This window comes from Sapajus apella, unplaced genomic scaffold (assembly GCF_009761245.1).
Source record: "Sapajus apella isolate SASKATOON/1434 unplaced genomic scaffold, GSC_monkey_1.0 scaffold60, whole genome shotgun sequence".
Taxonomy (NCBI): domain Eukaryota; kingdom Metazoa; phylum Chordata; class Mammalia; order Primates; family Cebidae; genus Sapajus; species Sapajus apella.
Window position 1 is genome coordinate 288,241 of NW_022437000.1, and position 27,493 is coordinate 315,733.

At 43.6% G+C, this 27,493-nt stretch overlaps 1 protein-coding gene and 1 long non-coding RNA gene across 6 annotated transcripts in view; one reads left to right on the forward strand and one right to left on the reverse strand.

Annotated features, from left to right (window-relative positions):
• CLYBL (citrate lyase beta like) overlaps positions 1 to 27,493 on the forward strand; it is a 292,997-nt gene that overhangs the window by 199,104 nt on the left and 66,400 nt on the right. The window lies entirely within an intron of this gene.
• LOC116528761 lies at positions 19,467 to 26,836 on the reverse strand. The gene is made up of 2 exons (XR_004259185.1): positions 23,304 to 26,836; positions 19,467 to 21,545 (listed from the first exon to the last, which is right to left on the reverse strand). It is a non-coding gene; the product is annotated as an uncharacterized LOC116528761 (long non-coding RNA).

The following is a 27,493-nucleotide window of genomic DNA, read 5'->3' on the forward strand; positions in this document are numbered from 1 at the left end:
CTGCCCTATAGTATTTCTGTCTCGCCTGCCTTTGTACCTGAAATGTTCCCTTGTCCCTCATCTTTCAACTAAGACATTGCCTCCAGAAAATACTTGGTAAATGTCAATGTAGTAACTGGTAAGTTGTTAATATATCACCTGTGAGGGATGCCATATTAATGCCATATGCTTTTTTAAAAATTGTGATAAATTATGCATAACATACATTCTACCATGTAAACCATTTTTAAGTGTATAGTTCAGTGGCATTAAGTATATTCATTCACGTTGTGTAATCATCACCACCATCATCTCCAGCACTTTTCATCTTCCCCGGCAGAGACTTTACCATTCAACAATAACTCCCCATTTCCCGCTGCCGTCCCTGGCAACTCCCATTCTGCTTTCTGTCTATATGAATTTGCCTCCTCTAGACACCTCATATAAGTGGAATCATGCAGTATTTGTCCTTTTGTGACTGGCTTATTTCACTCAACCTATTGTCTTCAAGATTCATTTGTGTTATAGTGTGTGTCAAAATTTCTTTCCTTTTTGAGGCTGAATAATACTCCATTGTATGTAAATAGCAAATTTGGCTTATCCACTCATCTGTCAGCGGACACTTGGGTTGCTTCCATCTTTGGGCTATTGTGAGTAGTGTTGCCGTGAACATGGGTGTACAAGTGTCTGTTCAAGTCCCCGCATTAATCCCTTTGGGTATGTCCCCAGAAGTGGGATTGCTGGACCATCTGGTAATTCTTTAATTTTTTTGAGGAACTCTCATACTGTTAATAGCATGTACTTTAAAAACCTATATATTAACCAAGGAGAAGAAAACAAGTTAATTTGATGAGAGTAAGCGACTGTGAGTGTCCAGAGCCTACTGAGCCCTGGAAGTCATGGATAAAAACAAGAAGAAGTGAAGTCAGCACTCAGTGAGAAAGGGAGCGGTACTGACAGGAAACTGCTACCACCCCAAAGTGCCCGGTTGCTCCTGCGCCCTCACGGTACTAAAGCTGGGAGGAAGGAGAGGGGTGGGTGGGGGAGGGGTCTCAGAGGGAAAGCTACTGAGTGCCTGCAGGGATTATTTCTAGGTGCTTTTGCATCCATTAACTTATTTAATCATCAAAACAACTCAGCAGGTGCCCTTATTTTTATGGACAAGTCTTGTCAGGTACTTAACATTTTTAATTTTTATTGCTTTTAAAAGCAATGAAGACTATCTTTAAAAGGGAAGACATAATTTTGAATCTACCAAGCTCACACAAAATTCACTTCAATACTGCCCTGTTCTTTTCCAGTTTTCATCCCTTCGCAGCCATAATTTTTACATGGTTGCATTGTTATAACTTTATTTTCTGCTTTTTAAATTGCTATAGAGATCTTTGTATTTATTATTTTAACAGATATATAATACACGTCTAATTTCACTTCCAGTTGGCTATTCCCCCTACCACTGAATATTTAGATTGTCTTCAGTTTTTCACTATAATTTTATAATTGTTTTATAACAAGATTTTATAATTTTAGCAATGAAGAGCTACATAACTTTTTTCTTTTTATACTCATTTCTTTAAAATGCATTTCTAGGACTGGAATGACCAAGTCAATGGGTAGAAACATTTTTGTGACTTGTGTTATATACTGCTGAAGTGTTTTGTAAAAGAGATGTTTCAAAAATTATTTCTTGAAGATTGATCATACATTTTCACCATCAATACTGGAGTATACCAGTGTCCCCACTTTAAGCATTACTTTTAACTTTATTACTTAGTATATATATATAATTATACTTTATTATTGCTTTAATTTGTTTTTAAAATTAATTTCATGGTTTCCGTATGCTTAGTAAATATGTTTCACATGTATTTTGTCTCATTACACCTTTTGCCCGGTTATCTGTTGGATAACCTTAGAAGTATTGCATCGTAATTAAGACCAAACACCAGAAGCAAAGGTAGATTCATTTCTTACTTTTGTTACTTCCTTAGTCTTGGGCAAGTTATAGTTCATTTTGTTAAGCCTCAGATTTCTGATCTTTAAAATCAGAAACAACCATAGTACCTACCTCATGAGATTACTTCAGAGATCAAATGAGGGAATATATTTGAACCACTTCAGCACAATGCCTGGCACATGGCATATGCTCTGTAAAGATTAGTTATCTTCACTCTTACTATGTAGAGCCGTTCGTACGTCTCATTTTCTCCTCCTCTTATCATATTCTAAATCTTCTGTTGTATTACCTCTCACCCTTGGGTAGTTGAGCTGCTGGGAGTCGGAAGTAAGGGCAGTGGAGTTTGTGCAGGGCAAGGCCTGCCATCTGGTTCACACATGGGCATGATCTGGTCAGACTAAACAGCATTTTAACTCCAGATGGCTGTGTCTACGTTCTTGTGTTATGTGGACAGATGATCACCAGTGGACTTGCATGGGTAGAAGTGAGGGAATATGTTCTCTTTCCGGGTCCACGAGGGGGCGTAGTTTTAAGGGCAAAAATTTCCCAGCGCCATGCCCCCCGCCCCACCAAATTTCCCATCCGGGAAATTTATGTTTAAATTTTGTGAGCACTGGAAGAAACTAAAAATCAATAACTCCAGCGGAAGTTCTAAGGAACTCCTTTCATTGGCCCGGGGTCTTGGAGAAGGTGGGGCTTCCTCCCAGAATGAAAGTCCTCATCCACACACCTGGGCCGATTTCCCCTCTAAAATCCCCTTCCACACTCTTTGAGGAAGTCTTTCTCTTCTCCTTTTCTACTCTTTTCTCTAACTAAATAAAATCACCTTTCTGCAACGCCTCTTGGGTCCAGGATTTTACTTTTACAAGCGTACGGTGCACCTGCAGTGGTCCCTTCTCTTACTCTTAAAAGAGCAAAAACCAAGAATCCACAGCATTCTCTTGGGGGAGCCGTGCCTCACCAACACCCCAAAAAAACTCGGTTACAGAAGGATGTACAGAGACCTCATTTTACCTACCCTAGCACTTCCATTTAGAGTTGGTGTATGCGGAATTGGTGAGGTAGGGCTTTCCCATTCGCAGTGGTATTCAAGGAGGAAAGTAGCCTCCTGTCTCCAGCCAGTTCAGCCTCCACTGCTAATTCCTGACTCCTGCTGCAGTTGCAAACCACAACCCATTGATTTCTCCTCAGATAGAGCAGGAAGGGGCCGACAGTTCAGTCCACATCTATTGAGAAGTTAGTCATTGATAGGTGCTTTCTTACTGAAATGTGGCTCCTGCTACGTGCATGACTAAGCCATGAAGGTCTGATTTGATGCAGGATCCACTGGGTGGTATTCAACTATCCATAAGCGTTGAGACCCAGCACACCCACGTTCCTGGCAGCATCATTCACTGTAGCCAAAAGGTAGAAGCAACCTAGGTGCCCACTCACAGATGAGTGGGTAAACAAAATGCAGTGTCTTTGTCTTTAAAAAGAAAAGCTGCTCTGATACATGCTACAACATGGATGAGCCTTGAGAACATTATGCTGAGTGAAATAAGCCAGTCACAAAAGGACAAATTCTGTATAATTCTACCTACATGAGGTCCTAGAGTCATCAAATTCATAGAGAAAGGAGACTGACAATTGCCAGGGGCCGGGGGGAAGGAGGAATGGGGAATTGTTATTCAGTGGGTACAGAGTTTCAGTTTAGGAAGAAGAAAAATGTTCTGGTGATGGATGGTAGTGATGTTTGCACAGTAAGATGAATGTACTTACTGCCAGTGTACACTCTAAAGGGGTTAAAACGGTACATTTTACATTAGGTCTGTTTCACTACAATAAAATATATTATTTTTGAGATGGAGTTTTGCTCTTATGCCCAGACTGGAGTACAGTGGTGCAATCTCAGCTCACTGTAACTTCTGCTTCCTGGGTCCAAGTGATTCTCATGCCTCAGCCTCCCGAGTAGCTGGGATTACAGGCGTGCACCACACCCATCTAATTTTCATATTTTTGGTAGAGATGGGGTTTCACCATGTTGGCCAGGCTGGTCTCGAACTCCTGACTTCAGGTGATCTGCCTGCCCCTGCCTCCCAAAGTGCTGGGATTACAGGTGTGAGCCACCACGCCCGGCCTAAAATATTTTTTAAAAAGGAAAAAGAAAAATAACTTGGGCCTAATCCAGAATATGAAGAATATGAGAAGAGTTAAAAGAGTTAAAAAAAAAAAAATAGCAGCAACTTGTGAGAGAAGGTTTCTCCTCAAAGCAGAGGAAAGAATTAGGATAGATTGTAGTTTAGACCCAAGAAGACCAGCTCTGTCCAAAGCATATGAACTTGAAGTTCCCTGTGGTCATGGCGACCTTGGGAAGCTTCAAGATACTCTTGGTTTTTTTGTTTGTTTGTTTTTGAGACGGGGTCTCACTGTCACCCAGGCTAGAGTGCAGTGGCGCAATCATGGCTCACTGCAGCATGGACCACCTGGCTCAAGCGATTCTCCTGCCTCAGCCTCCCGACTAGCTGGGACCACAGGCCCACACCTGCCCTCCTGGCTCATTTTTTGTATTTTTGTAGAGATGGAGTATTGTCATGTTTCCCAGACTGGTATTGAACTCCTGAGCTCAGGTGATCAGCCTGCCTCAGTCTCCCAAAATGCTGAGGTTTTAGGTGTGACCTACTGTGTCTGGCCTAGAATCCTCTTGTAGAGGAATAGTCACCTTCAGGATAGATCCTGAAGTGAAGAAAGGGATGGCTGCAGGCCCTTGGCTGTCACGCTGTTAGCGATTAGCTGTTTTCAGCAATTATGCCCTTCTGTGGAGGGTGTGATGGCTGTCGCCTTTGTGCTGGAGAAGATTTCTGGCCCATAAGCAACTTTAGTCACCAGAGATAGTATTGTAATTTATAGACTTCAAAGCAGTATTGAAGTATTTGAGGTTTTCCTTATTAAGTCAAGCTTTTGAAGGATAAGAAAATGACTGTATTAAAGTCATGAATATAGTTTTGAAAGCTTAAGGGAATTTACTAAAGTCATAAATGGTGCCAGTTGAGATTTCAACTTGTTTAGATATATTCAACCTGAAGAAATCAATTTTATTTATAAATAGAATGGTAACATTGGAGGCTGATCACAAAGGCCTAAGGAAGGTGAAGTTTTGAATTGGTTGTTTTAATATTCACTTTAAAAGCAAAGTAACCTACATGATCTTTTCCATGTGCAAAAGCTGCCTTCATACAAAAACCTCACATTGACTAGCTCTGATCCTGGTCCTTCCTACTCCAAAGAACAGCTGCTGACTTATTTTTGGGTTTCTCCCATTAAGTACGTAAGCCCCTAAATTGGCAGCAACTTGTGAGAGAAGGCTCTTCCTCAAAGCAGAGGAAATAATTAGGATAGATTGTAGTTTAGACCCAAGAAGACCAGCTCTTGTCCTGAGTACCTAGCACAGCGAGGCACACACAGAAGTTCACACACCAAGTTTATGTCCTGAGCACCTAGCTTAGTTGACACACATACAAGACACTTGTCAGAAGGCTGAGGGTGGTGGGTTGGGGGAAAAGAAATGTTTGAATTTACCCAGGTACTATATGCTTGTTAATTTCGTAGACACACACCTCCTAGGTTCCTACAACTTCCATTTTGGTATCTATTTGGACATTTGCTAAATGAAGTCATTGGCTTATTTTGATGAATTACTATATAATAAATATAATTTAGCAAATCAATCATGGGGAGTATTATTTAATCTTCCCGTGGGAACTGCATTCAGTCCTCGTTTGCCTGCCTAACTCTCCTGCACACAAAACGTTACTTTTGCAAGCCTCCCTTTTGTGCATGACCAGTGTCATGTGGAATCCCATCCTTTACCATGCTGGGCTCAAGGTTATATCTCTGAAATCCAGAGGCACTTCATTTGGATGGAAGCATCAAGATTTCAAGCTTGGTAACAAATGAAGAGCGGGTTCCCAAAGTGTCTTGTGAAAGTTGGGGGAAGACATTCCCCTTCTGTGAGACAGCTGTGTCTTCCTGCCTGGCTTCCTCTTTTGGCGCCTTTCCCCTCATGGGGGGATGGATCCTGAAGTGAAGAAAGGGATGGCTGCAGGCCCTTGGCTGTCGTGCTGTTAGCTGTTTTCAGCAATTATGCCTTTCCATTGAGGGTGTGATGGCTGGCGCCTCTGGTAATGAGCTGACTTCCAAGGCTCCCTCTCGGCCTTCGCTTGCTGCTCTCCTTAGTGGCCTCAGAGACTGCTGACATTATTACCAATGTGACATGTTCCTCTTGGCCAACATGAAAACTCAGGAAGACATGCCAGTCTGCCAATGAGAGAGCCAGAAGGAGCTTGAAGCTGGATGAAACCACCAAGCAGACTTGTCCCCAGGGAGTGGGGACATCAGCTCATCCGTCCTAACTAACTCATGACTCTCCAGAATAACTTATGCCCAAGTTTTGCTGGCTAGTGGAAATGTTCACTCTACATTAGAATAGCATAGGAGGATTTTTATTATTATTATTACATGGGAGTAACATTATTGGTGAAGTCATACTAGCTAGATAAATGATTCACTCAGTAACTCATCAAATAATGATTGAGAAACTGCTTTTTGGCAACACAAGGCTATCACTAGAGGGGATAGAGGTGGGTAGAGTAAGTGTAGTCCCTCTTCTCTCCGGGCTGTGGCTGGTGAGACAAACACACATCAATCCAGTGGCCACTCACATGAGTGTTTGATTGTGAACTGTCATATGGGATAGGAAGACAAAATACAGGAGAGTGTAAAACAGGACTCCAGGGGGGACAGAGGGAATCCCTGTGGAAATGCCATTTGAACTAGGATCTGAAGGATGGACGGGAGATTACTGGACTAAGTGTGGGATGCAGCGGGGAGTGGAGCAGAGAGAGAAGCTGTGGGTGGAGAGGAAGGCATGTGCCAATGCCCAGGGCAACAAGAAGCTGGGCACTGCCAAGGAACTGTGGAAGCGAAGCTTGGCTGGAGCGGCCAGAGCCCAGGTTCATGCAGGATAATCAAGAGAGGAAGGCAGGGGCCTGGTGATACAGGACTTGGGCCACAGTGAGGATTTTAGATGCATTCTAAGGGTAACAGAAGGCTACTGAGGGTTTCGAGCAGCAGAGATATGTGTCTTGCAAAATAGCATTCTGGATGCAAGAGACTGGATTTGAGCTGGGCAGGAGTGGATGGGGAGGCATCACCATGGTCGGTGAGAAGAGTAGAAGCTGATGAGGAAGGCAGATGACATCAGTGACTGGATTCCCTTTCCCTCCTTCCCTTCTCCTCCTCCAAACATAGCCGTCCTATCGGCTCCAAAAGGCAGACCTAGGTTCTTTTTCTTAGAAGACCATTCCAGTTTTGTAACTAAAATTCTATTCTCTTGGGAAATTTTTCAAACAAACAGGAACCTTCAGTGCTATGCCAGATAAAATTTTAGGAGAGCCATATACCAGCTCTGAAGGAGCAACGACTTCTTCCACAAATGGAGTGGACCCTGTTGTGCCACTCTAAAACCCTTACCTCCAGGCCCATTAGAACCCCCAAAGTGACCTGATTTCCATCAATCCCAAAGCCAGCCAAGCAAGGTCACGTTTATAGGACTCCCTCCTGGTGACAGTCCAGAAAACAATAAAAACAGATGCAAGTCCCGCTGTGGTACAGCAGCCCACTTTGGAAACCAGGGGGTCAAGTGCCCATTATCCAGGTAAGCAGGCTCTCCCTAGGAGACCAAAAATGCATGTCAACATGCCAAGTGGAGAGGGGCTGGAAGTCACAGGGGCCACCTGGGAAGGGAGGCCTCAGCCAGGCAGTAATAATAAAACCGGACAATGCCACAGAGCTGGCGTGGCTCAGCCAGGAGCCAGGGAAGGACGGGGGTGGGAGGAAGGGCCTCCCTTCTTCCAAAATCAATGTCCCTGTTAACTTGGGCAGAAGAAAATCTGACAGCTCTGGAAACCTGCCCATCTGATGAAAAAGAGGAAGCTGAGAAGCTGTTGGAGCCAGAGAAAGCCCAGAAATGGCAGGCAGGATCAGTTGCCCATTGGGGACCTGGTGGCAAGAGCTCTCTGCTCCGCTTTTACTGACGCCCAGGAGGACAGGTGCCACTGCCAGTCCCCACACGACCTCCAGCTGCTTCCTAAAGCAGCCTGCCCCTCCAGTGATCCTGGCTGGATTTGTTTTATGAAAAATCCACGAAACAAACAAGGCATTCAGTCTCTGAACCCAGTTCCCTGGGGGCTCTTCCATTTTGTTATCTGGAATATAACCGACTGAGAGGCAACTGGAGTAACTGAAATCTACAGAGAAATACAAGTCTTGACAAGTTTTGGGAAGAACCACGCTTCTTACTGATAAAGCAATACCAGCTAGCTAGTCCCTGATATTTATTTAATGTCTCTTGTATGAAGAGAGTAGCATGAATCCACAATCCTTTATCCACTATTCTAAAATCCTAAAAGCTGAAAACCAGAAATTTTATTAGAAGTTTACAGCCAACACACTGAGCAGCAAAGCCTGACCTAAACTGATATGAGACTGTAGACTTCATCCTCATAGTGTGACTATTCCTACATTTTGCTCCAGGTTTGGGGGAGGGGAGATATTAAATAGACTGTCTAGGGGCCATCTTACCATTTTAAAGTCCAAAAACTTCTTACATCCAAAACACATTTGTCTAGTTTTTCTACTGGACTGTGAGTCCTCAAACCCGTAACAATACAAGTGTGCAATCCCTTGTTGCACAATTAGAAAAGGACTTTCTAACAAGGGATTGCACACTTGTATAACAATAATAATCCCTTGTTAGAAAAGGATTGCACACTTGTATTGTTATGGGTTTGAGGACTCATAGTCCGGTAGAAAAGCAAATGCCAGAGAAGACTAAGTAGAACCCTTTGCACTATAAATATTTTATAGACGTATAGATGTTTGGGGTTACAGAATTATATAATTCCCTCTTACGCAGTCTGAGTACAGTTTCCAATGGAGACAGCCTGTAGTAAGAAAAACATGGGTTTGGGAATCAGAAGGTGCCTGGGTCATTATTAATTGCCCATGTGGCCTTGGGCAAGACTTTTCTCCTCCCTGAACCTCATCCATAAAATGAAAGAATAGGACAAGATGATTTCTACAGACACTTTCTGTTTTCAGATTCCATGTTCTATGACCTCCCTGTAGAAGGGATAAAGGACCAGGTAGCAAGAAGCTCAGAAAAGACCTCTCTTTTCCCCATGAAGTGGGGAAAGGAAAAGCGTAATCATATGCTATGGACCCTGACTGAAGATGGAAGTAACACCAGCCGGATAACTGGGGTGACTCATGCCACCGGTTATGGAACTACTCAGATCCTTGGGTGCTGGGTGATCAGTACCCGGTCTCTGGATGGTAGCAGCCCTGGAGACAAGTGAGGCCAAGGAGGGGCCCTGTCACGCCAAAGCTGTGATACCACATTCTGCTGAAATCGATTTGGCTCCATTTCATGCATACCTAGCAGATTTACCAGATTGTGAAAATGAATGTTTTCTGTGCGCGTGGCTGATTTTTGCATGCATCTGTTCACTCATCTAAACCTTAGTTACATCCTGCTAGGAGAATGAAAGGCTATAATTTCTTCTTTTTAAATCTGGAGTAGTTAGAAGCACCATGATTTTTCCTTTAAAATTCTCCACCAAAATGGTGAACCACTTTTATTTTTGTCTCAGGAAAAAAAAATGAAATGATATTGCCATATTTTCTTCTAGACTTGCAAACGATCCTGACCTTAATGGCGGTCCCATGCCTGGGAACATGACCCTTGGAATCGAAATATCCAAGGGAATGCAAACATGAGTATTTAAACATATCATTTGCATCTGACATTAATAAGCCTTTGCTGCCTTTCACGTTTCCATTTTAGATGACATTGCTGTCTTCAGATGTCAGTGGTCAAGTGCAAGAACAGTAATACTAGTATTTATTTGGTACTTTGCATTTCTGGGTGCTTTTATTGCCCTTAATTAGTAAACCGTAAATAATTTCTGCTCAGTAGCTTGATACTACAATCTTCAGTGTTCATGGGGCCAGTGTGTTCTAGTGGCTAACAGGGTAGACTTTGGAGTCAGTTAAACTCACATTTGGTCTCTGCCTCTGCCACTAACTTACTGGGTGTCTGACTTTAGCAAGCTTCAGTGTCTTCATCTGTAAAATGGAGATAGCAACAGACTTGTCACACAGAGTGGGCATGAGGATTAAATCAGAATATGTAAGTAAAATACTTAATGCCTGACAGTAGTACTATATATCCATATACCTGTATATAAGCATTTCATACACCTTACCTGTAAACTAGATGTTGGATACTTTGCTATCCCCAAGTCCTTCTGCCTCTGGGAGTCACATCATAGCACAATAAACTACGTAGAATGGGAAAGTCCATAGGCCATCACCATGGACAAAAGTCCTGCCACCTTTCTGGACCCTGAACTCCCTCTCCCTTTCCTTCTCCAACTGCCAAAGCCTCTTCATTCTTCCTCTGTGGCACAGAAATTTGTTTTCTTTCACTGGTCCATTCCAGCTGTACTCTGAGGGCCATCTTTCCACTCGTAAATGGCCCAACAAGATGTTGTTTGTTTTCTTGTTTTAACTGCACAGATCACTCTTTCTACCCTGAGCTTTTCTATATGAACTGTATTGAAGATGATTATTAAAATGACATTTTCAAAAATTAAGTTCTCTCCCTGAAGAATTCCAGTACCAGCTTTTAAATAGGCATTCCCTTCTCCTCATGATATAGATATTATAGGTTACAACACGCCCGGGTTGAAGGGCTAGTAAACCCATGGAAGAATCCACAAACTCACCCAGGATCATATAGTCAGAAACAGAGACAGAACTCGGGGCATGAGGACTAAGCCTCCCAGAGTGTTCCCAAAGGCAATGTTTGCCTCTTTGAACACAGAAACAAAAAGTAGGGAGAAAGTCAGGCACAGTGGTTTATGCTTGTAATTCCTGCACTTTGGGAGGCCAAGGCAAGAGGATCACTTGAGCCCAGGAGTTTGAGACCAGCCTGGGCAACATGCTGAGAGAGACCCCGTCTCTACAAAAAAATTAAAAAACTAGCCAGGCATGGTGGCATTCACCTATTGTCCCAGCTACTTGGGAGGCTGAGGACTTCCTTGATCCTAGGAGGTCAAGGCTGCAGTAAACAATGAGCACACCACTGCATTCCAGACTAGGCAACAGTATAAGACCCTGCCTCAAAAAGAAAAAAAAGTAAGGAGGCCAGACGTGGTGGCTGAAGTCTGTAATCCCAGCACTTTGGGAGGCTGAGGTGGGAGGATTAATTGAGTCCAGGAGTTTGAGACTGGCCTGGGCGATGTAGTGAGACCCCATCTCTACAAAAAAATCAAAAATTGGCTCAGCATGGTGGTGCATGCCTGTGGGTCCCAGCTGCTAAGGAAGCTGAGGCAGATGAATTGCTTGAGCCCAGGAGGTCAAGGCTGCAATGAGCCATGATCATGTCACTGCACTTAGCTTGGACAACAGAGTGAGACCCCGTCTTATTAAAAAAAAAAAAAAAAAAAAAAAAAACAAGGGAGAGAGCAAGCCAGGGTGGGCCTCTTAAAGCACAGGTTTATTGAGTGGTCAGAGAGGTAACATACCCCACATGATCTCACTCTGCCTCTGGGGGAGGCACTTCAGACCCCACCGTTAATCAGGACAAAGGATCCCTCCATGGAACAATTCTGGGGAGCTGCATTCCCATGAACAGCAATTAAAACTCAAATCTGGGCCACGCACGGTGGCTCATGCCTGTAATCCCAGCACTTTGGGAGGCCGAGGCGGGTGGATCGCGAGGTCAAGAGATCAAGACCATCCTGGCCAAATGGTGAAATCCCATCTCTACTAAAAATACAAAAATTAGCCGGGCGTGGTAGCGCGTGCCTGTAGTCCCAGCTACTCGGGAGGCTGAGGCGGAAGAATCGCTTGAACCCAGGAGGCAGAGGTTGCACAGTGAGCCGAGATTGTGCCAGTGTGCTCTAGCCTAGCAGCGGAGCAAGACTCCATCTCAAAAAAAAAAAAAACTCAAATCTGGGAAAGGAGCTAAAACCTTGCATGCTGCAAGTTAGAACTCCTGTGTACGTGTGTCAGAATGGTGTGTGGGGACGGTGCCTGCGGATGGTGTAGATGAGGGGATGGATGGACCTATGAAGAGCTCAGAGATCTATCAGAGCAACCCTGGGCAAAATAGCAAGACTCCATCTCTACCAAAAGCGAAAAAAATTAGCTGGGTATGGTGTCATGCACCTGCAGTCCAGCTACTTGCAGGCCCAAGGACAGAGGGTTCCTTGGGCCCAGGAGTTCAAGACCACAGTGACTGATGATGGTGCCACTGTATTGCAGCCTGAGTGACAGCAGAGCAAGAACTTGTCTCTAAAAATAAAAAAAAATTGGCTGGGCGTGGTGGCTCACACCCACTAAAGTGTTGTAATTTCAGCACTTTGGGAGGCCAAGGAAGGCGGATCATTTGAGGCCAGGAGTTCAAGACCAGCCTGGCCAACATGATAAAACCTCATTGCTACTAAAAATACAAAAATTAGCCAGGCATGGTTGTGTGCACCTGTAATCTCAGCTACTCTGGAGGCTGAGGCAGGAGAGTCACTTGAACCCAGGAGGCAGAGGTTGCAGTGAGTCAAGATCATACCACTACACTCCAGCCTGGGCGAGAAGGAGTGAGAGCCTGTCTCAAAAAAATAAGTAAATGAATAAAAGTAATTAAAATTACAATTTAATTAAAAATTAAATTTTGTGTGTTGTTGTTAAAGATCTATTGGAGCAGAGCAGCCTGGCTGCATTTTGTATAGGTGCAGGTATCCATACTTCAGTTGTTTCTGAATTCCAGTCAAACAATGTAACATAATAATTATGTTCACGATGATTGACTTAGTATTTACCAAGTGCCCAATCGTTCAAGGCATTGCACTGGTTAGACTTGGCAGAGGACAGAGAAATATAAAATAGCAGTTTTCTTTTTCACATTGTCCAATCTGAGCTCTGGTTTGGCATAAACAACAGTCATCAAGGACCAATAAGATTTGGTCATTTATTCTGATTTGAACTCATTTGTTTAACAAATGAGAACATTTAACATCAAAATGCCATACTTGGGACAGCTACCTGTTTTCCAAGATGCTGAAGCTTACCCCCAGTGTGTTTTGATGTGCTGTTTAGGATGTTTGTGCTTGAAACTGGCTCTCAAAGATTGTGCCCTTACTTTTCCTGGTCAGGAGCACAGTGAAATTTCTCTGAAAACAGGCAAGTGTCTTAGAAGCCCAAAAGTGGGGCAGTAGCCTCATAAAATGGGCCCTGCTGTGACCTGAACGTATGTGTCATCCTCAGATTCATGTGTTGAAATCTAAGCCTCAGTGTGATGGTATTTGGAAGCAGGGACTTTGAGGAGTGATTAAGTCATGAGATGGAGGCCACATGAACTAGACTAGTACCCGTATGAATAAAGATGATCCTCAGATCACCCTTGCCCCTTCAGCCCTGGGGGACACAAGGAGAAAGTGCCATCTGTGAACCAGGAAGCAAGTCCTCACCAAACACCAAATTTGCCAGTGCCTTGATCTTGGACCTCCCAGCCTCCAGAACTGTGAGAAAGAAATTTTTATTGCTCATAAGCCACCCAGTCTATGGTATTTTGCTATAGAAGGCCACATGGACTAAGGCCCCCAAGCTTTTTCTAGTGCCTTCAGGCTGGGGTTTCATGGAAGTCATGGGATAGACTTTTACTTCCTCCTGCTCATCAACAATGGGATAATGCCTGACAAAGATGTGAATGACCCCAGAGATGTGAATAAAGGCCATGTAATTATGTAGGCTTTCACTCCTTTTTCAGCTGTGTTAGCTCTTAGCCAGATTCTATTATTCCATAACCTGGATTTATCTCTGCTAACTCTTTCTTTCCCCAGGAATGATTTTCATCGAGATCATAATGTGTTTCCTCAGAAGGAGCATAGATTATATATTGGGTGTCCTTAGATGCAGAACAACTTTCTTCTGTTTAGATTTCAGCATGTATATCTTTAGCTTTAATATGTGTGAGAGAGAAAGTGATGAAGAGAGAGTAGAAGTGAAAACTTAAGCACTGAGCTAAAGTAAAGAAAAAGCACTAGGCAGGGCATGATGGCTCATGCCTATAATCCCAGCACTTCAGGAGGCCAAGGCAGGAGGATCACTTGAACCCAGGAGTTTAAGACCAGCCTCAGCAACATCGTGAAACCCCATCTCTACAGATAAATTAAAAACTTAGCCGGGCATGGTGGTGCACACCTGTAGTCCCAGCTACTTGGGAGGCTGAGGCAGGAGGATCGCATGAGCCCGGGAGGCTGAGGCTACAGTAAGCTGTGATCACACCACTGCACTCAGCCTGGGTGACAGAGTGAGAACTTATCTTAAAAGGAAGGAAGGAAGGAATAAGTAAGGAAGGGAGGGAGGGAGGAATGGAGAGACAGAGGAAGAGAGGTAGAGAGGAAAGCAGTAAGGGAAGGAAGAAGGGAGAAAAACAAAAAGGAAAGACGTGGATTCCAATTCTTGCCCTATTTCTGATCAGAGACGAGAACTTACACGGCAGAGATCAGTCAGCTGGTTACCAGAACCCATTTCCTCTTCCTTCTGGCACACAGATCTACTTCCCAGCCTCCTCTGCAGTTCTCTATCACCTTAGAATCGCATTTTGACTGATAGCATATGGATAGAAAGCATGTTTACTACTTCCAGCTTTTGCCCACAAAAACTTTTCACTCTCATCCTTGGGCTGATTGTTAATAGAGAAAGACCTCGGGAGTTACGGGTTAAAGATAAAGCCACTGGCAGCCAGGGGTCCTAAAGATTGCATAGAGCAGAACACGCATGCACACACACTGCCACAGTGCCACTGATCAGATTCAACATGAGCAGGAAGGGCGCTACTATTATGCTAATCCTCTTTAATTGTGGGGTTTCTCTGTTACAACAACTCATATTGCTGTAGCTGAAATGTGTTGCGAAGTCATTTTAACCTCTTCCATTTCTATAGCTGTGATGTAGAATTTGCTTTTTACAAAACTTCACTTAATCCACTTGAGATTGAAATGTGGTATGTGTAAAAAAGCTTTCCTTATTCCATGTTCTTTTCCAGCACTTCCCTGGGTGTTTGTACTTAGTTGCAATAACAGTTTCAATATAATTTTACATTTAGCTCTTTTTCACGTAACACACCAGAAGCATTTTTCTCCATCTCCACAGTCTTCATAATTATAAATGGTAATGACTGCTTAATATTCCATCAAGCTGATGTGCCATGATTGTCTAAAGCAAGAGTGAGATGTTGCTGTTATATCCTGCTTTGAGAAAATCCAACTTATCAAAACAATTCTCCACAAAGGGGATTTTTATATATTGAGTGCCTTATCTTTCTAGGTATAATTTAAATTACAAAAACGTAATAAGCCAGGCACGGTGGCACACACATGTAATTCCGGCACTTTGGGAGGCTGAGACAGGAGAATTGCTTGAGGCCAGGAGTTTGAAACCAGCCTGGTCAACATAATGTCTCTACAAAAGAAAAATTTTTTAAAAATTAGCCAGGTGTGGTGGCACATGCCTGTAGTTCTGGCTACTGCGGAGGTTGAGGCAGAAGGATCGCTGGAGCCCAGGAGTTGGATGCTACAGTCAACTATGATCATGCCACTGCACTCCAGTCTGGGCAACAGAGTGAAACCCTCTCTTAAAAAAAAATGTATTATTAATAGACCCTCAGTCACCTACTATACAAAGCAAAATACTTGTATTATTACTGGGAAAAAAAAAATATATATATATAGTATTCATCAGAGTTCTCTGGGGAAAGAGAAACAATAGGATATATATTGACATATAAGAGGGGATTTATTATGAGAATTGGCTAACATGGTTAGGGAGGCTGGAAAATTCTGCGATCTGCTGTCTGCAAATGGAAGACCCGGAAAAGCAGGTGGTATGATTCATCCGAATCCAAAAGCCTAAGAACCAGGGAGGCCACATATGTAAGTCTCCACATCTGAAGGCCCCACAGCCAGGAGCTCTGGAGGCAGGAAAAGACAGAAGCCCCAACTCAGGAAGAGGGAGAACTTGCCCTTTGCGTTCTGCTCACCTTTTTATTCTGTTCAAGGGTGATGCCTGCCCACCTTGGTAAGGGCAGATCTTTGTTACTTAGTCTATTGATTCAAATGCTAGTCTCTCCCAGAAACACCCTCACAGACACACCTAGAAATGTTTTACTAGTTATCTGGCCATTCCTTAGCCCAGCCAAGTTGACACATAAAATTAACCATCACCTATTTATACCTATAAAGTTGGACATTTGCACTCAGTGGCTGCCGGTTACAGAGAATCCCAGCTTCCCTAAAGTAGACCTCACCCAGGCGATTTTCCCTATGTGTTGGACCCTCTCCATCTGTTGTCCCGTCTATGCTGTGTCTCACGGAGGTGGCTGTGTCTGTTTCTTAGCACAGGATGAGGGAGCTGACACTTCTGCATGAGCTCAGAGGTCAGAGGGCAGTTTGTCTTGTCAGGTGACAAGGCACCTGGGCTTTAAGGTGAACATGGCACACGGGCCACCCAGGCACTGAGGAGCATCTAGGAGTGCGTGAGGGGGGTTCTGCACTCCCGTGAACTCACCTTATATTTGCATCCATTGTTTTGTACATGCTTATATTTTAAAAATTTTGTCTTTATTGCACAAACAAGAGTGAAACAATCACTCAGAAACGTATCACAGTAACAGTCCAACAGTCCCTACTTTGTTTGCCTTCCTCCCCCCAACTCTCCACCCCCACCCAAAGAATGTCTCCCTAGCTGTATTTGTCTGAGACAGTTTTGTTTTCTCACTTGGTCCTGTAACTCTCTGTGAGGATCATTGTCATGTTGCATCATAGTCTCAATCTTAGTACAAGATTAATATTGCACCATCCACGCTCTCAGCATTGGCGTAGTCATTCCAACAACTTGCAGAAACCTTTAACCCAGAATTCACCATCTGGATCAGAATTCCAACAATTTGCATGTGTGTGCGGGGGAAAACATTTAGGTTTCGTGTGAACTCAGATTAGAGGAGCGGAAGGAGCTCAGCTGTTCTCCGGCCGGGATGGCACCATGTGTTGTTTAAATGTGTGCATTATCGTGAGCGTACCTCCTGTGTTACTAAGTGAAACTGTCTTCCACGAAGGATCCTTAGCATGTTGTTTCATTGTTTATGTACATTACCATACATGTTTAATATGGCATAGAAGGAAGACATAAATTGTATCTACTACTGTACAGTATCATGTAGTGTACAAAATGCAATGAGTGATGTTTTAAATGCTTTATGTGACGTAGAAATGCTTGGTGGAAGCAATGAAGCTTTCTAATGTTACTTGAGAGAAATGATTCAGGTTTGGAGGTGGGCAAAGAACACAGTAATCTTGGTCTCATTCCTAATAATGGAATACAGGCTCCCACTATTCAAAACTTGCCATTTTCAGGAATGGGTTAGATTTTTGAGACTGAGGGATGTCTATATTTATCGGTATCCTTGACTTGGCTTTGAGCATCATAAGGTCAGGAACTGCAATATATTTATCTCTGGATGCCGAGCACCTAACAGTACCTGGCATTTAGTTGGTTTAATTCACATTATTCTGTGAATATATCAATGAACAGATATGTCATGATTTATCGAAAATTGCTCCTGTTACAGGATAAATATACACTTAATTTTCTTTTGTTTGTTTTTCTTTTGATGGAAAATTTGGCTTCTTGCTCTCTGTGAAGGGCATAGACAAGGAATTTTGATGTGTGTTTCAAGGCACACCAAGGTGCTACATATATGCGGTCAAAGCTTTCCTGCTTCTCCCCAGCTCTCACAGATCTGGCCTAGCCCAATGCTGTTGAGTCCAGACTCAGGAGGACTTGGTTCTCCTCATAAAAAGATCACCTTTGCTTTCTCCTTTGCATGAGAAATAAAGGAGTGAAAAATACATTCCCAGTGAGCTCGCATTCTACTTGGGAACAAAACAGCACATCCATTTCCGAGAGGGCTGTCCAGTCACCATTTGAGGGCTGCTGGCCAGAGGTCAAGCAGGAACCCAGAGTATAACCAGGAAAATGTCCATGGTAGACCGCAATGATTCATGCCTCCCATATCCACACCCTTGTGCAGTCCTTTCCCACATTGATTCTGGTCTAGGGCACATGACTTGGCTTGGCCAATGGAACACATGCAGGCTTGCACATCTCGAACTCTGCCACCTCATTTAGGATCCCAGAGTCTCCTTCTGGAGACACAGGTCCCTAGTGACAGTCTGCACCACCATTCAGACAAGTCAGCGGGGCCATCTTAGATCATCCAGCCCTAGTCAAGCCACCAGATAACTGTGCCCACGTAAGTGACCCCTGCTGAGACCAGCAGGAGAATCATGCCGATGGGCCAGTACACATTCTGACCCACAATTTCCTAATAACGTAAAATGGTTGTGGTTGTAAGCCACCGTGTTTCAGAGTGGTTTGTTACACAGCAATAAATAACTAATATCGTAACCATACCATCAGTCCAACTAGGTAGGGAAGAATGTAAATAGCAGGGCAAAACAGCATGACTGGTGGCTGGGAGGCTTAAAACTGGGACAGGGTCAGCATCATGAAAGAAGTCAAGGAAATGGTTCAGAAGTAAGGCTGAGACTGACTCACAAAAGCTGAAAGTCTCTTTATGTTGGTGTTTGGTACATTGGCAGGGGCAGGTATGGTGACTTAAAAGAGCCATGCTCAACAAGATCAAGGGCAACACAATCATAAATCATCCCAGCAGACCTTAGCAAGTCTAGCCATTTCTTTGGTGGTGGTAACAGTCATGCTGCAGCCCAGTTTCCACTTGGACAAATGGTACACATTTTCAGTGAGATGAAAATTAAGATACAATCCATGTGCTCAGAGAGTGATCACAGCTCTGACCTTATTAATATGGTGCTTTGTCTGCTAAACACTGTGCCCCAAAGTGTTGAGGAATTGGGGAAACCTAGCTGACTTAGGGGTCTCCTTTCTGTTACAATAAAGCTCATAATGAAAAGTAGCCTTCTTTGTTCTTCCCCAAGTCTTTCTCTCTTGCAGAAACTACTTTCAACTGTTTTAACTTCCTTGCTGTTTACTTCCATATTTCTAGATAGTATGGTCATACTGTTATTTCTTGATTTTAAATGTAAGATATCTGTTGACTTGCTTCTATGTAAGATGAGGATTGAGCTCTCTCATCCTTCTCCTATTCCCTCATCCTCCCAACATAAATGTATTTCAGGATTATATCGATATTCAATGTTACGTAAAGTGACCTTGTAAATATTTTCACAACTGAGCCATATTTGATTTGTATGCTTATGTTTGCTTTATCATTTTTCCTGAAGTTAATAATTGCCTTGAATTTATTTCTTTAAAAATGTTTTAACATTACAATTCACTCTTTGTGTTATACAGTTGATGAGTTTCTTTTTTTCCTTATTTTTTTTTAAAAACTAGAGATAGGGTATTACTATATTATAGGGTATTACTGTATTACCCAGACTGGTCTTGAAGTCCTGGGCTCAAGTGATCTTCCTCTCTCAGCCTACCAAGTAGCTGAGACTTTAGGTGCAAGCCACTATACCTGGCTAGTTTATGGGTTTTAACAAATGCATCATGCTACATGTCCATTATTACAGTGTCATACAGGATATTTTCATTACCCTAAAAACATCCCTGTGCTCCACCAATTTACCCTGCGTCCATGAGCTGCTGGCAACCACTGATCTCGATAGTTTTGCCTTTTCTATAATATATAATTGGAATCATACTGTCTGCAGCATTTTTGGACTAGCTTTTAAAACTTAGCAATATGCATTTAAGGTTCCTCCATGTCTTTCTGTGTCTTGATAACTGATTTCTTTTTATTGCTGAATAATAGTTCATTGTCTGGGTGTTCCACAGTTTGTTTATGCATTCACCTATTCAATTTGCTTTTTTTCTGTGTATCTATCACTAATTCAAATCCGTACTCTCCAATAGAGCCATAAAGTACCTTTAAAAACATCAAGTAACCTCTGTGTTCTATTTTTTCCCCACAAGTTGTCATCCAGTGCCCCATCCGAGCTGGTTGCCCCATAAATTGTTCTGGTAGTTTCCCATTCTGTCATCCTGGGAAGTCCTTTTGCCTGATTTCTGAGTCAGGTCTTTTGTTTATTGGATCTCATGTCATTTTCTTTCTTGGTTTATTTATTACTTTATTTTAATGGAGTGCATCCTCTAGTCACTTCCTCGGAAAAGATATATGGGAAATAATTTTGTAAAAAATATGCAATAAAATATTTATTTATCCTCACAGATCAGACTTTTCTAGACTTAAATAAATCCCAATAGAAAAACGTCAGGTTGCTGGTGGCTTGGCATAAGCATACCACCAAGAGATTCCTGAATGGCTGGAATTCTATTATTTCTTCTATTTTGGTCTAATTTTTCTTTTCTACTAGCTTGAAAGTCTTCTGACTAATAGTCCCCCAGCTAATCCTTTTGTGAATTGGTTTGAATTGGCCTCACTTCATTTAACTTCTGTGCAGAGATATGTATTATAGCATAAGAATGGTTATGGTCACTTAGTATTTCTCTCCCCACTTTTGGATTGAAACAAGTACAGAATAATTAGAGCAGAGACTATTTCTGGCAAATAAAACAGTTAATAGTTGGAAAGGTATGTTTCAGTGAAGATTGTTTATAAACACACCTCTTGCTGCCAGGATCTTAAAGTCTAATTAATTAGTATCAGCTCAGCCTGCCTTTTCTCTTCTGTCACTTGCTTTCATCCTCCTTCATGTACACACACACACTTAGACACACACAATCACACGAGCACACGCCCCTTGTTGTCCTGCCTTTTCTTTTCCTCTTTATCTCAGTCTGCACAAGTTTACGCACAGAATTGGCTTGCCTCCTAGCTGTTTTGTCCCCACACTCCATCAAAAAATATTTTCTGCATCTCTAATTTCATCAAGATATGCCTGACTGAGAATGTCAAAACCACTGAGCAGAAGTGTTTAATCCAAAGTTGGCTCCGTCGGTGATGATCAGCTGAGGAAACAACCTCCAATTTTTCCCTAATTATTTGTTAGGATGTCAGTTTTCACTTTATGGAATAGGTTCACATCCTGCTTCTCACCCCCTGCCCCCCACTCGTTATTGGGCAGAGGCCTCCCACTGATTTCCAATAGAGCTCTCTGCACTCGAGAAAGACACATGGAGAAGAAATGGTACCTGGCCGTCTGTGGGAATGCCACCTTCAACAAAGGATTTCCGTAAGCAGACAGTTGCTTCATGGTTTCTTGGATAGGCAGATCCTAGCCATGTTTATGTAATTCCATAAAGTGAGGTTTGGGACGCTGAGCTGGTCACCAGCGACCAGCCCTGGAGGAGTCTGGGCAGCCCAAGGTAGAACTAGAGGCGGAAGATCCTTGCTCTGCAGTCTGATGGCTGTGTGACATCAGGACAGTCTGTTAACCCCTCTGAGCCTTCGTGCCATCTTCTGTAGAATGGGAATAGTATCAGCTACCTCCTAGGGTTGCTGCAAGGATAAAAATCAAGTAAGTGCATGTGAACATACTTGATAATGAATGAGAAGGTGCCCTGTAAATGTTGCTTATATTAGCTGACCTTAGAGATAAGAATCAAAATGCCACATTTTTGTTCCAAGTGCTTTTCCCCCTTCAGCTTAGTCCTCTTTTTTCATTTGGGATAATCTACTGTTTAAAGCATTTATTAATATAAAGATTACAAGAGGAAGGATTTTGAATGTAATTAGTGGGGAAGGAAGCTTGTTTCTCTGGGATGAGAATGCCATCACTTGTTGGCTCAGTATAGCACACTGGTAATCTTGTTTCCTGAGGCTTTGCACATGCTGAGAGCACATCATGCTCACAGGCACACTTAGTGAAGATCTGAGAATGTGGTAAGGGAGAACGAGTGCCAGGAACTGGGCAGGTGGGCGGCACAGATTGCCATTCCTGCACGGGCTGTGATTGCAGGAACTGCCTCATGGACACTGGTAGAACCTGAATAGACATCATCAAATAGATGGGTCTTCCTGCTTGCTATTTCAGTTTGCTTCCCAGTCCCCTCTGTGCCCACCATCCACACAGGTTACAGAATCTGAAGCCTCACCCCATTGGACAAAGGGCTACGGATCCGCCAGTATATCAGAACTCACATGGTAGGCAGTGGCTTGTGGGATCTTTCTAAAAGGGAGAAGGCTGGACTCTTCAGGGCCTGAAGGCCTGTATTATTTCTTCACAGTTTGGAAGAAAGCTACTGTGATGGTCAATTTTAAGTGTCAGCTTGGATAGGCTATAGTACCCAGTTAATTTATCAAACACTAGATGTTGCCAGGAAGATATTTTGTGAGTGCGGTCAACACTACAGTCAGTTGAGTTGTGTATAGGTGATTGCCCTCCATAAGGTGAGTGGGCTTCCTCTGATTAGTTGAAGGTCCTCCAAGCAAAACTGGGGTTTCCTGGAGAGGAAAATCTGCCTCAGAATCATGACATCAACCCCTACCTGAATTTTCAGCCTGCCAGCTTGCCCTGCAGATTTCAGACTTGTCAGTCCACAGTCTCATGAGCCAATTACTTATAATAAGTCTGTCTATCTGTGCATCTCTTATGGATCCTGTTTCTCTGGGCATCCCTGACTGATACAACTGCTCTCTATCCAGAGATTGCCTTTTTCTTTGACTCTATTGCAATCTAACTCTCAGCAGTCCAGGATAGGAAACATTTTCTTTTCACTAGGAAAGCCAACTGCATTACTGGAACAACAGGCCAGGTAAATGAATCCCAAATCATAGTCCAACTTTGATTTTGAAATCTACTAAGCTTTGATAAAACTGAGGTACATATTTTATCTTTTAAAAAATTGTGATCCATTTTTCCTCATCAACAGTGAGGAGTTCAAATCATCTGCATTCTAATCCCATATCTGTCTTGGTTTTCATCACCGTACAGCCTCTCCTTGCTCCCTGAGTTGGTCTTCCTGTTGGAACACGTGCCCCTCGGTGAGGAATCTCCATGTACCACCGAGTTGGCAGTTGTCTCAGGGGCCAAGGCAGTGGGACTCACATTGTAAGCTTAGGTGTCAATGAAGTTGTCTTTCCTTGAAAGACACTAAACTTGAAAAAGTTGTCATCTCATAATTCCACGTTCCAAGATCAGGAGAGAAACGCTCTTCCCTGTTTAAGTCATTATTTTTATTTCCAGGGTCATTTCTGGAACCCTTCGTATACATTCTAGTCACTTTAAGTCTGAATCACAAACGTTACAAGGCTCACCTTTGGCCATCCCCAGGCGGATGAGGCAGGGTCTGGGTTCCGTGAGTCATTTGCCACAGACTCCAGTTGGAAGCAGTTCCCAGTGGGGTTACGTGTGAGCCTTTTCAATTGTCCGTGACTGTGTTCCGTATACACATATCGATTCCCCTCTCTAATTCCCAGAGCTAGTGCCCTGCCCTTCTGTCTGGCTTGGGCGGAGCCCCTGAGGGGTGGGGAAAGGACCTGGCGCCACTGAGCAGACGCCCCTTAATGGTAATCCTCCAGCGAGTCAATGGCCTCCAAAGAGACCATGAGCGTGGTCTTGTTGATGAGGATTGTAGTCACAGTCACACAAAAAAGTCCCCAGTCTCTGCTTCAGGACCCCATGCATGGCCCATCATCCCTGCTGCAGAAAGAAACTGGACAGGACCTCCCCTTAGGAGCCTGTCAGCCCTTGTCACTAATCAGCCCAGGGGCTACTCGGAATGACTGGAGGCACTCACGTCCACCCCCTACCAACCGCTCTGCCCGCTCTCAGCCCCTGCCACCTGGGGAGCCCCACACCAGGGCAGGGCAATCAAGCTTGGCTTCTGCATGCCGTGCAAAGCTTGCCAGCAGCCAAGCTCTTGAAATATTTATATTTATACATGCAAGGCTCAGACTCTCGCTTTGTCCCGACAGGAGCCATCGTATGTGGGGTTGGGGTATGGTTCAGGAGGGTTCATTCATCCCATGCTAGCGTACCTACCCACCATAGCTCACCTGCGCAGAGGAGCAGGGATCTCACCAAAATAGTGGAAAAGTTGGCCATTGTCATGAATCGAATCCATGTGTTGGAAGAAACATACATTAGAAAATTGCATAGTCTCCCCCTCCCTTTGATTCAGAGATTTTGTGTCATTTGTGCACAGGGAAGAGTCTAAATGCCCCTCCTGAGAGGTGTCCTTCTGGGGACTCGGGACCCACGGATTGCAGAGCGTACGGACACAATATATGTATTTATTTTCAAAGGCAACGTGAAATAACACCAAAGAGCTTTTGTGGCTACCTGTTCTCTTTTGAAGAACTGTTCGAAAACTAGATGATGGGCAAAAAAATCTATAGACGGGAGGGAGACAGGAAGAGCCACGGTTTCAGCTGAGACAGATGGGTGCACCCCAGACTCAATTAGCAATTGTTCCCACATATTTCAACAAACACACCTTAAACGCAGGTTTTCCGAGTGAAGGCCATGATCAAAGCCTTTGGGTTGGGGGAATTTTCTCATGGCAATGACAGCTGTCCTCACAGAAACAACTCAATTTATCTCAGAACTGAAGGTTTCACTAGCTTCGGCCTCTCATCAAATTGCGTGCATGGGAATTATTTTTAAGTACTCTAAAATGGTATCATTTCCTAGTGGCAAATTATTTGGGTGTATTTTGAAACTAATTAAAAGGGAAATGTCTTACTTTGCAAAGAGCAGCATTTCTACATTTTAAAAATCAGATGTTCTCAGTAGGGAGCAGGGTTTTATCTTCGTCAGTGTTGGCTATTGCTAAGTGCATCCCAGATTGAAAATCTAAATGAAATAACTACAAGGAAAGGCATGGGGTAAGTTTATGTTGGGAAAGGAGGAGGGAGACACATGCACATATATAGTACATACACCATTTATCTGGTAATTTAGAAAGCCTTTTCATGGCGTCTTTTTTTCTTTCTTGCTCGTTGCTTGTTATTTCACGGTGAGCGTTGCAAATATGGAGGGCGGCAGAGGTGCCAGGCTCCATCATGATGTCCAAAAATTGGCTTTGTACATATGCTGAATTAGAGATTGGCTGGCAGAAGCAGTGCGCAGACCCTAGATTGGCAGGGATTCCTTGTGACGGAAGACAGGGCCGTGAACCCACGGGACTTACTCTGAAGCCAGCAGCCATGCAACATGCTGCAGCCCACATGCCAAAACCTGTTTTAAAAGACATTCTGAATCTGCATCAGGCATCAGATGCTGCCCAGGTGACGCCCTCCAAAAGTCGAATCCCCTTTCTTTTCTCATGAGGAAGAGACTGTGTTGAACCTGTCACAGGACAGAGATTTGAAAGTTTTCACCCAAGGCTCCAGGTCATTTCAGTCACCTCCTCTTTGAATGGGCACCATGGCATCTAAGGAGGAAGGCAGGAATCCTGCAGATGCAAACCTTCCTGTTTTTTTCCTTCCTTGAAAATAAGCAAACTGCCAAAGTGGTTCTGATGGAAGAAGAATGAACACAGTGAAGGAACACGTTAGACAGCCAGAGCAGGGAAGTCCATGCCAAAAAGACCCGCCATCTGGGGCTTTTTTTCTCACTGTGTCAACTGGAACGTGCCTCTCTCATGTATGAATAGCTAGTTTGTGGCTTTACTCTTCCCAGGAGATCTGCTTTATTTTATGGGCAATGATGAGTTTTAATAAAAGCAGTGTTGTTGTTGTTGTCGTTATTGACCTTGGGTTTCTGTTTTATCTTAGAGTGTAATGCTAGAAAGGAAGTGAGGAGAATTATTTTCTAGACCAGTAGATGCTTTTGACTCAAATGATGATATTGTACACTTCTAGGAGCCTTTAAAGAAGGGACATTAGCTCCAGTTATGTCACCTTTCTTCTAAGGGTACAGTGAAGGATCAGGAGCTGAGCAAGCTGACCTCAGTCCCAATCAGCTCCCAAACGTGACAGCTGATTAGAGCCTTGCAGCCTTTCAGGTACTGTTTAATCATTTACTCGCTTGAGTGTATAAGCCCCGTGAGAGCGGGGAGCCTGTCTGCCCATACACAGCACACACTCAGGAAATATTGTTGAATATGATCATTGGGTTGATGATCTCACGGGGTGGCACCAAGGGGGCCAGCATGTCAAGCGTAATTCACACCAGAGCAAGCTTTGGGTCACATTCTGTATCACGTGTGATGTAGTGAGCAAGCGCTCAGATGGGCTTCAGGAGATGTGCGTTCAAGTCCTGGCTCTGCCTGCGGCATCAGAGTGACCTTCAGTCATTTGTTGATCTCTCGAGGACTTCTGTCTCCTTGTTTCTAAAATGACTAGATAATTGTGGAGCTTTCTTCAACCCTAAAATTCTGTGATTCTGAACCTCAGCCAGTCATCTAAAAATGCATCTTCTGTGTGATGAAAGATATTTATTAGGCCTAAGTGGGAGAGCCAGCATTCTTGATGAAAGGAATTACTCTACGCACACGTCCTAAGGACAGTGGTTTAGAAGTCATCTTCTGCTTCCCCTTGATCAGTGCCCTCCTGGTAGATAGGAACAACATGATGGGAAGGACAGGCATGGATGCACAGAAAGAACAGGAGGCTGAGCGTGGCTCCAGGCACCACTGCGCTATAGAGTGTGGCACTGAGAGCCGGCCAAAAACATAAAGATGGGCTTGGAGACAGTGGGGCAGTGTGGATGCCACTCAGCTCAGGAATGTTGCAGAGAGGAGTCATATGTGAGATTAGGGTTACCCCAAGTTACCTCTAAGTTCTGTCCAACTCAACTACCCTGTGAGTCTGTGATAGTCCCAAGCTCTGTCCTGGGACACAGTGACACCCCTGAGATCTACACCCCTGAGATCTTACCAAAGACCTCCAATAGTCCAGGCACTGTTCCTCTTAAGGGAGATAGAGAGGAGGGGGAGAGATGGAAAAGGGAGAACTCACCTTTGTTAATATACTGCTTTCTAATAACTTTTTATTTGAGATGGAGTCTCACTATTGCCCGGGCTGGAGTGCAGTGGCGTGATCTCGGCTCACTGCAACCTCTGCCACCGGGGTTCAAGCAATTCTCCTGCCTCAGCCTCCCGAGTAGCTGGGATTACAGGTGCCTACCACTGTACCTGGCTAATTTTTTTTTGATTTTTAGTAGAGATGGGGTTTCATCACATTGGCCAGGCTGCTCTTGAACTTCTGAACTTGTGATCCACCCACTTCGGTCTCCCAAAGTGTGGGGATTACAGGCATGAACCATTGCACCTGGCCTCTGTTAACTCTTAAAGAACTCTTCATTCCATTGTTCATGGAATATGCTTCCAGTCATGGATTGTGTTGAAAAGTCCATGTCCTAATCCTGGGACTTATGAATGTGACCTTATTTAGAAAAATGGTCTTTGCAGATGTAGTTGAGGATCTCGAGATAGGATCATCATAGATTATCTGGGTGGGTCCTCACTCCAATGACAAGTGTCTTTCTAAGAGAAATCAGA